The sequence below is a fragment of the Patella vulgata genome, chromosome 5 (genome assembly GCF_932274485.2).
Source record: "Patella vulgata chromosome 5, xgPatVulg1.2, whole genome shotgun sequence".
Lineage (NCBI taxonomy): Eukaryota > Metazoa > Mollusca > Gastropoda > Patellidae > Patella > Patella vulgata.
The window spans coordinates 33821505-33832184 of NC_065883.2; the positions used below are offsets into that span (position 1 = coordinate 33821505).

The 10680-nt window shown below is 36.7% G+C and overlaps 1 long non-coding RNA gene across 1 annotated transcript; it reads left to right on the forward strand.

Annotated features, from left to right (window-relative positions):
• The first annotated feature begins 6475 nt into the window (after positions 1 to 6475).
• Positions 6476 to 9654, forward strand: LOC126821271 (uncharacterized). Its single transcript, XR_007680388.2, has 4 exons — positions 6476 to 6693; positions 7413 to 7530; positions 8492 to 8583; positions 9390 to 9654. It is a non-coding gene; the product is annotated as an uncharacterized LOC126821271 (long non-coding RNA).
• Positions 9655 to 10680: the final 1026 nt, after the last annotated feature.

Consider the following 10680-nt stretch of genomic DNA (forward strand, 5'->3'; position numbering starts at 1 on the left):
CCAAAATCCTGATCGAACTAGAATAGTGGACACATTTGTGGGGGCATGGAATTTAACGTCAAGAAATGTTATATACTCAGCACTCGACAGAAGTCTTCATTCTCCTATCAACTCGACCACGCCATATTGCAACAAGTAAACACAAACCCATACCTTGGATTATTTCAAAGGACTTAAATTGGGAAACGCATATAAACAACATCTGCAAGAAAGCAAACTCAACCTTGGGGTTCCTGAAGAGAAACCTGAGAAGCCGTCCTCAAGAAGGCAGTAAACTGGCATATATTTCCCTCGTTCGCTCTACCCTCGAATATGGGTCAGTCATCTGGGATCCGTATTATATCAAAGACATCAATGTCCTTGAAAAAATCTAATGTCGTGCATCTCGCTTTACATTGAAGGGCTACTCTTCTAGAGAAGATGGATGTGTCTCTGCCATGTTAAAGAAGTTACAATTAGACAGCCCCCAAGGTCGCCGCAAACAGGCAAGTCTAGTCTTCCCGTTTAAAATCGTCAGGGGTATGGTCCATGGTGCCGGTAATTAACAAAACAAGCTATTTAACACCTGTTAAAGCAAGAAGACAAATGAAAGCAAAAAAATACCGAGACTCAATTCAATCAAATATCGCCGAAAAATACAACACGAACCGTTACCAAATCAAGAGTGCATCTACCCAAAATTACAAAAACTCTTTTTTATATATATAATGATATCGCGGCTGCAGATTCATTAGAGGGCTTCAAGGAAACGCTTCAAAAACGCCAATAAGGGCGACTCCGCTTTCAGCGTGTTATGCCAAGATTGGCCCTACGCTGTATACATACAGATACAGAAACAGATGTCAATCTATACATACAGATACAGAAACAGATGTCAATCAAAACAACGATGTATGGCAAACAGCCATTTTCCCCCGAAGTCACCTCGACCTCTAGTGGGCACTAAAGGAACTAGAAAGCTATTAAGAGTTACCTCCAATTAACTACTTTGTAATAATTATATAAAATATTATATAATTACTATGACTATCTCATTTCGAACACAAGTTAATAGTTCCAAATTCTTTCACATCTGAGATGTTACCTAAGATTTATGAATCCCATCTTGGAGTAGTAAGGTATAAAAACCCAGCAGAGAATCTCTATTTTGGCCAGGCATGTCAGTTAAAATTTAAAACCGAATATCCAGATGTTTGATGTGCGCTTATCACCACCACGAGTCAAATACAGCAGAACCAGTTATACCATCAGATGTTCCTGGTAGACCATGGGCATATATAATAACTAACTTATTCCAGTGTAAAAGTGAACAATATCTGCTATCTGTAGACTATTTCTGGATATGGCCTGAAATCGAAAAATGTAATGGCACCACACGTTCATCAATAATTATACATTTAAAGACCCAAGTCACCAAATATGATTTCCCGAAATATAATTAGTGACAACGGACAGCAGTATTCCAGTGATTGACTGTTTAAGAAATTTGCTACGATTAAACGCATTACATCGAATAACTTCTTGGATTATTGCACCTGACTTTATAAAGAAATCACATTTGAAAGAGTCAAGTCACCAAATAGGCCTATTGTTTTCCTGAAGAGTAATTAGAAACAATATTTCAATGATTAGTTTAAGAAATATTCTAAAGACTTCGACTAAACCGTTAAACGCATTACATCAACGCATTTTAACGAAATCGCGTACTTGTGAGCCCACTAGAGGTCACATATTTTATGCAACTTGAAATATATGTTTATATATCCCAAGCATCTCCGCGGTCACAGAAGGCTGTGGAATTCTGAATATCGATAAGGTTCGTCCTCTAACGAACCCAATGCTTCAGATAGAATTTGAATAAAATCTAATAAAAAATGCTGCCTTTATCGGGTTCACGGGGTTTTCGGAAAGGGGGGGGGGGGTAACTGGAAATAGAAAGTAGCGGAAGGCCGAAATTCGATAGGATTCGTTCTTTTATGAACAAATTTGAAACAAAATATCCGTTAAGTATTGAAGCATCTATCGCGCTGTTAAGCCAATTGTCGACAGCCAGTATAAAGTAAACTTTTCTATAGATTAAAGATATATTAAAGTACTGGGGCATAGGGGTTCCGAGCCCCCCCCCCCCCCCAACACACACACTTACGACCCAGAAATTGAAAAGTTTAAGGATGAGAAGGATGAGAATGCCTTATGCTTATGTTACAATTGTGATGTTAACCTTCAAATGTTAAATTGTTTAAGTGGCATTTAGTGGCTGAAAGTAGCCTAAATAAACTCTTCAAGTAACTTGTATTCCATATAATTGTGTCATGTGTTATTCTCATCCAGTTACTAAATGCCACTTAAACAATTTAGTTCTAGTATGTGTAGGATAAGGCACGAGACTGAGCATAACCGAAGTCGGGGACTTTATCTTGCTTATAAACCATCTATGTTTACATGTATGCAAAATGAGAATATTCCAGAATTCCCGTAAGAAAAGCCTTATAGCATGTGCTACCTTTGACGTTACTCGAGCAGACATCACTAGCCTAATCGTCGGGTTGCCGGTTAGGGAAACCTTTACATTTTTGCCCTGTATGCAATCCATGGGTGTTTTTCATAGAATCCGGTATTTTTCTAGTAAGATTGGGTGTTTCTACTTTCCATATATACCAAAATTGCCATACTTTTATTGGAAATTAATCTAATAGTCTGGAGGCTCGGTGCGGGGGGGGGGGGGGGGTCCATCAAATGGGCACAAAACCAGACCTAACTTTTCTAGAGTAAAATTTTGCGTAGAATACGATGCCTAGTGGTAATCAGTCCGCTGTTCGGGCGTTTTCGAAATATTCGGGGTCAAGGGTCAAATGGATTCATTTGCACTGAAAGTAAATGCGCAGTCATTCTTGTATCATGAAAATAAGCTGAAATAAAAATGTAAACTTGCTAAATTCACCTTTGTTCTTTGTGATCCCAGAGGTCAAAAGGTCACATTTTCCGTTTTAGCACTGGGAAGATTTAAAGTAATAAATGTCATCGTAAAATATAAAAACTAAAGCGAATCTTGTTCTAATTAATAATAGGAACATTGAAAATGTATCTTTAGGTGGGCTCAGCACCAAACTTTTACTTTGGAACGTCGAAAATGATCTTGCATAAGAGAACCAAAACGCTTCGGAACCTGTTTCAAAAATACGTAAAAACCGTTAAATCAAAATCTCCCGAATTAGTTTTACTACGAATGCTATACATAATGATACTAGTTGTCTGAAAAAACAATGGAATAGTTTCATGGCTGGACTCCAGCCTGCAGGTCGCGTCGCAAAGCCTGGCAAAATTTCCCCCGCTAACATTCCCCAATAGAACATATCCTGTGAACTACTATGTACAATGCCTTCGTCGGTTTTATCCGCGTACATGTTCCGGCGAAAATCATAAAAACTCATAAAAAATTTGCAAACTTTTAATCTAGTCGTCAGATACGTGTTTTCCCGTTACAGATTAACGTCGGTTTTTCTAGACTGGTATTCTCGGAAATCCACGCGGCCTGCAGGCGGGAGTCCAAAACTGAAACTATTCAATTGTTTTTTTTTCAGATAACTAGTATTTATTATGTATAACAATCGTTGTGAAAATAAATCGGAGAGGTTTCGATTTGACAGTTTTTACGTATCTTTGAAACAGGTGTGTTGGTTCTGTTATGCAAGATCATTTTCGACGTTCCAAAGTAAAAGTTCGGTGCTAAAACCCCCTAAAGATAAATTTTAAATTTTTCTATTATTAATTAGAGCAGGTTTCGCTTTAGTTTTTATATTTTACGTTGACATTGTATTGCTTTAAATTTTCCTAGTGCAAAAACGGTAAATTTCCCCTCTTGACCTGCACGGTCACTAAGACTAAAGGTGAATTTAGCAAATTTACATTTTTATTGAAAGTGTGATTACTTTCGATCATTTTCACCTTCTTTTCATAATACAAGAATGACTGCGCATTTACTTTCAATGTAAATGAACTTATTTGACCTTTGACCCCGAATATCTCGAAAACGCCCCAACGGCGGACTGATTACCACTCGGCATCGTATTCTACGCAAAATTTTACTCTAAAAAAGGTTGGGTCTGGTTTTGTGCCCATTTGATGCCCCCCCCCCCCCCGCGCTGAGCCTCCGGTCTATAATAGAGAGTTTCCGCAACCGGTACGAAGTACGAACACGACTTCGTACTTCGTACTTCGTTTTTGACAGGTTCCGCAACCAGTACGAACTACGAACAGGGTTTCGTACTTCGTACTTCGTTTTTGATCCGCCAAAATGCGATGTCCGAAGTACGATAGTTCCATAGATGTCGCCAAGTGTCTTGCGAAAATCAAAATGGCTGCTCGCAGAGAACTTGTCGAAAATTTACTTCTGTTAGGTGAAGATTTAGACGATGGTGCACTACTTTTCCTACAACCAGAGCACACAGAAAGAACATACGACCCCACTAAGCCACAGACTCGACTTGAACATTTTAGTAATGCCCAATGTAAGATTTATTTTCGATTTTTTAAACAAGACATTTATCGATTGTCACAAGCCTTGAAAATCCCTGAAAAATTTGTTTTACCAAATAGATGTGTGGAAGATGGGACACAGAGTCTTTGTATTTTTCTGGCTAGACTAGCTTATCCGAACCGGCTGAGTCATCTCGAACAGCTGTTCAACCGCCCGCAAACTACAATTTCAATGATCATTCAGGCAGTGCTAGATTTTATTTACGACAATTTTCAACAGAAGATCAGTGTTTGGAATCGACCATCTCTCACCAACACTTTTCAGGAGTTTGCGGATGCTGTGCATAGAAAAGGTGCACCTTTACGGAATTGTGTCGGTTTTATTGATGGAACCGTTAGACCACTATGCAGGCCAACCTATTTCCAAAGAGCATGTTACAGCGGTCACAAGAGAGTACATGCAATCAAATTTCAATCCCGAAAATCCTGATGAACTTTCTCAGCCAACGCATTTTAGTTTTCATTGATTGTCATAGTAACGCAAAATTGAAATCGAACATGAATACAAATCTAGTGAAAACAAAATTGATATGAATACAATAACTAGTCAATTTTATCAGTTCTGAGATTCTAGTTAGATTTCTTCATCAAAAATTCCAGCATCATACGAGTATTCTCTGCTTCTGCTTTCCGCGCTCTCACTTCCTCTTCATGTATCTTCAATTTTTGTTTTTCGATCTTCAACTCTTCTCGACGTAATTCTCTGTCCTTTGCGTTTTTTTCAGACAGGTATTCCACAAGATCAATCTTGCGCTTCTTTGATAAGGTTGGGGTCACAGGGCGAGAAGCATCATTCTCTGTGTCAGAACCATTTTCTTCAGTGTCCTTTTCAGCTTTGTTCACATGGCGCTTTAAAGTTTTCATAGCTTCATCACGAATAATGTTGCCCTTTTTATCCAGCTCTGACTTATCACTCTTTATTTTTTTATTTTCCTTACAGTGTTCTTCTTCCATTTCAGTTATCAGCTGTGACCACTCTTCCAATAAATCCATCAGTTCATCATGACTTTCGTCAACACCAGATGCCTTACGAGATTTGTTTTCTTTCTGCTTATGATTTTTCCATAGCGAAATAGCCCTTTCCTTAGTTTGCCGTATAGTGACACATGCCTTTTGATCGGTTTTAGACACTCGTTGATGTTGCATACAACCCGGTTCCACTGATCAGCTGTTGACTTGCCCTTGTTGGGATTTATACCACAAGCTATCACTTCTCTTAATAGTGTAGTATTCACAGAACCATTCACATTGTTGTCCTCGGCGTCAATCATTTTGGTTCACCTGAAATAAGGAATAAATGAAATGAAATGGGGTTTAACATTCTATTGTAGATTCTATTCTACGGGTAGATTTTAAACTTGACATCCTCGTATTTCAACACTAACTTCTTCTGTATTCTTTTTTTTTACAAGGGAATTTGCCCTACAACTTACTATAAATGCCCTGACTATGCTAAATCTGTCTATTGAGGTTTTTTCTGGTTTCAAAAAATCAACTCGGGTGACCTAGATTGATATTGAATTAATTAGACCACCCGCACAATATAATCGGTTAACCGCTATCTATCGATTATCATGACAATGGCACTTGACAATCGGCTATTTCTTGTCAAAACTTCGCTAATATGCAATTTGACAGAAATTTTCATTCTTGCATTATCTTTTTTTAACTATTAGACCAACTCTTTATCTAAATCTTACAAAATGTATCTTTAAGGATTATTTTAAGAGTCGGTTTGGTAAACACCGACATGTCGAGTTGTAAAGGAATTTTTACAAAAAACACAATAATTCCTAATATAAATGTAGGTTTTATCAACCTTGTTAATACGTAATAAAAACGTGCCAATTTGGAGTTAAACAGCACATATTATTTATAGTTCCTAAAAAATGTATAATAATAGATAGTGTCAATATGTATACTGCAGTCACTTTCATAGAAATAAATACACATTTATTCATCACCGATGTTTTATTATATTCATCGCTTTATACATAGTGTGAAAATAATAACACACGGTTTTTGGAGCTAACGAAGAAAGAAACAACTTTAAACCACATGCATAGGAGTCAAAATTATTTTACTTACAAAATAAAATCATATATGACAAGCCACCTGACAACATGAGATCTATAGTGATAATTTTTGTTTCAGTAGGTAAGTGAAATAAGTTTTGTAGTGACCTTTGACGCGTCTAAGTTAGACTTGCCTTAAAATCTGACGGTCTCTGTTTTTTTCTATCATAAAAAATGGGCCAGGATGGAAAAGAAATTACATCAAAAACAGGCCGTTTTTCTCATTCAAAAGAACCACGGCTACAGAGTTTGTGTTAAAAAAGGTTTATTCAAATTTGATATATTTTAAACAACCCTAGATATTACACCTATTTAAAATAGGTAAGTGCTCATCAAATTTTGGACTTTTCATGAAAAGGATGTCCAGTCACGAACTATAATATAGGCTGCCATAATTTTTATTTCCATAGGCCATACTCTTGGGCAGCAACTACTTTTATAATACTAATATTTACGCTTAAGAGGCCTTCGCCGCGGTATTAAAAATTCAACGGTTGCATCAGTGATGAATAAATTAGATTGTATTCGAAAAACTAGACAAATTTAATATGGCAATCCCTCGCCGAGATACAAGATATTATGAGTAGTGTACGTTACTGTATATGGTGGCTTATATATGGCACTTTTAAAGGCGTTCACCAGACGTTCCTACAAGATGACTATTCCAAGTTTAGTGCATTGATTTTCGGAAATAATGTATGATTATTCAGTCTGAGAAAAGTTGAAAGGGGCAACAACGATTTAAATCTATGTAATCCATATCATATACAATCTCATTTACATCCTTTGTTTTTAACCCAGTTATAGCTTCGAGAGTATCGTCTGTTCCACTGGATTGTTTCGAGGAGCATAAGGAATGCAACAAAAATTACGTTCAAGAGGCACATAAAATTAACAGTACACAGGCTGACAAATGCAAGTGAGTAGAAGTATTGGTATCGGGTAGAATTTTATACTTATAGAAATTGCACACCATGATCAACACGATGCCCGGGTGCTTTAAAGGCCGGGTGTTTGTAACCGAACATTTGAAGATGTGATGCTATATAAAGAAACTACAAACGATACCTTTCGTTACTGATCACTATACTTCAATTTAATGAAAATCAAACACGATTGTAGTAGAAAGGCTTTAATGTGAAATGAATGAAAATATGGGGTATAACTGCCAAATTTTCGGCACCAACCGAGCTAATAAAGACGGACCATACAATAGAAGCTGTTTCTTGCCAGGTTTTCCACCCAGTGGGTCTCTACGTTACTGCTTACTTTTTGTGACCCAGGGAATCAAAATGTCGGAAATTTAAATTATTGCTTTCCAAATCATAATAATATTTGCATGTTTTGGCTGATTGATCAAGCAGGTCTTAGCAACAAAATAATTAGTGATCTGACTATACAGTTCAATAAGGCATATTCAAATAAGATTGTGTGCAAACCCCTGTTCATTAACCCGTTCGATGTAGAAAAGTAGGACGTTAAACCCCATTTCATTTCATTTTATGTGCCAGATATGAGACAGATGTAAAGGTCGTCAAACACTCGTACAAAATGCTTTGCTATTACTGGATCAATTACTGGATCAATTCTTCTGGTTATTGGGGGGTTGGATGGCCGAATTCCCCGGTTGTACGTGACAAGAGTAGGGTCGCCTGTCCAAACTCGTGGGTTTTCTCCGGGTCCTCCGGTTTCCTCCCACTGCTAAAGACCCCTATGCGCATGATTGAAATAAAATTAAACCATGTGTTAGTCCCGAAATGACCTAGTTTGTGTCGAGTGGACGTTAAACCCCATTTTTCTCTCTCTCTTCTGGTTATTATTTCTGTTCAAATTGATGTCTCTAATTTTTCATAGATTGATAATAAGAATCATAATTTCAGAGCTTTTGGTAGATATAAAAATTGTTTATTAGTAACAGAATGTTATTATGGTCAGTACAAGGCAAACTCAGACATGGCTTATGTTTTATGCAGTAAGTAAAATATTATTATTATTATTATTTATTCAAGTACCAATTCAACGGTAATGTCAAAGCCGTAGTGCCGCGGTCTAGACAAAATTTCATTCATAGCACACTGTAATGGCGTACGCCCGCCTTTATTAGCCCGGGTAGGGCGGTGGGTCTGGGAAGGAACGGCGTCTAGTCGTTCGGATAGGTTAAAAAAAAGAACACAAAATGGTCCCGTGCATATGTTGATGTGCCTGTCAAAGACCCCTTGACAGTTGGGATTTAAAATAAGCTAGGCCATAGTGCCATTAAACTCGCAAAATTTTATCTCGTAGCATACTATATAATTCTTTGTTTTTTTGGGGATTTTTTTTATCCATTTCGTTCTCTTCTAAGAAAAATGACATCATAGTTGTGTTGATTGACTTGGCGGAAAGCTATCTCGCTTTCCATTTAAATTATGGTCAAGATTTGTACATAGCCATGTATAAAATTCGATTTTCGTCGAATATGATTTTTTTCTCAATCAACTTTTGTTGGCGGATACATTGTGCTTTAATACAGTTACAACCGATTTTAGCATTAAACTCGTATAGATGAAAGGTATGGATGACAGAAATGGGGTTTAATACCCTACCTTTAGTAATTAAGACGACTATACACGGTTTCTTGTCAGGTTCAAGGATGTCCGTCGAAAACACCGGGATCTAATCCTGGATCTCCAAATTATTTTTTTTTTTTAAGATTGTGTAATTAACTATTAACCTTTTATACTTTATTAAATCCAGTGTAGGATTATTTACATATTTATATTTTTTTTTCTTTTTAAGGTAGCAAGGGTGGATCTTCTGTGGTGGTTTACAGCGAAATATTTTTATTTATTAGTATGCTGTTGGTCATATGGCAAAGATACGTGCTTCCATTTTATTAAAACATTTAAGGAATCTTTATTTATCTGTTGGGTCACTTCAAGTTTTGCGATGAACACTGTTAGTGTAGAGTTATTTAAACAGTACAGATTGTGCATATACATGTACATTCACAGATATTTAACAATAAACTATGGAAGAACAATAAAAAAAATTGGCGTCGTTTCGATGATTATTATTCTCTCCACGTACGGAAGCTAAATCGGGTTTTGTTTTTATTTAGCTTTAAAAACGATGGTATAGGCATGCAGAATAAACAATACATTACCCACGTGAGAGAGGGAGAGAGAGAGATAGGGGAGGTCATTCCGGAACTATGGTTCAGTTATTTATGAATAATTCGCTTGCGTGTATAGGGTCTTCACCAGTGGGAGGAAACCCATACGAGGTTGGACAGGCTAGGTAAATTTGTAAATGAATAAGAAACAAATGACTAATATCATTAAGTAACCAAATAAGAAATTACAGATGTATGTATGTAACGCAGTTTTATTTAATATTGAAATATTACAATTGAAACCAGTACACCAATTTATGGTACCCTTACCATGGTGACACAAGATGGATTACCCACGGGGGTATCATCCTTTGCTGAAAATGACAGAAATGCCTGACAAAAATCGTTCGGATAATGTATAATTAGATTTTCTTTTAACAAAACTGTAGCCAGACGTAGATGACTATAACTTATGTTTCCCATGAATTGGTACATTTTTAGCTCTAATTTGCATACTGCATGTTGAATTTAGGACTGCTACTTTAATTATTTATAAAATCTACAAGTAAATACATCAGACCAAATAACTATATTAATATAAAATTTAAATACGTTATCCTAACAATTTGATTCCAGCAATCATATCTCGGGGATTATGGATCCTATTTTTCTCTCGTCACCGCTGTCCTTGCAAAATTTGAACTGGACATGCCAGGGAAATGTGCATAGTTCTTTATATTAGGCACTTCTATTATTTTCTAATAATTTTGATGCAGTACCGCGCCAATATGGACTCCCGGGTACATTTCTATTACATTTGCCATTACACGGTGGCTAGATAACTGAGATTAGTGAGAGTGGTGGTTATTTTTTTAAAAAATGGTAAAGACATGCATATTATGGGCCATAGATTTTCTATGGTGTTCATAGAGCATTCTTTACCTGTGAACTGGGCCTACGCCAATGTTATTTCTG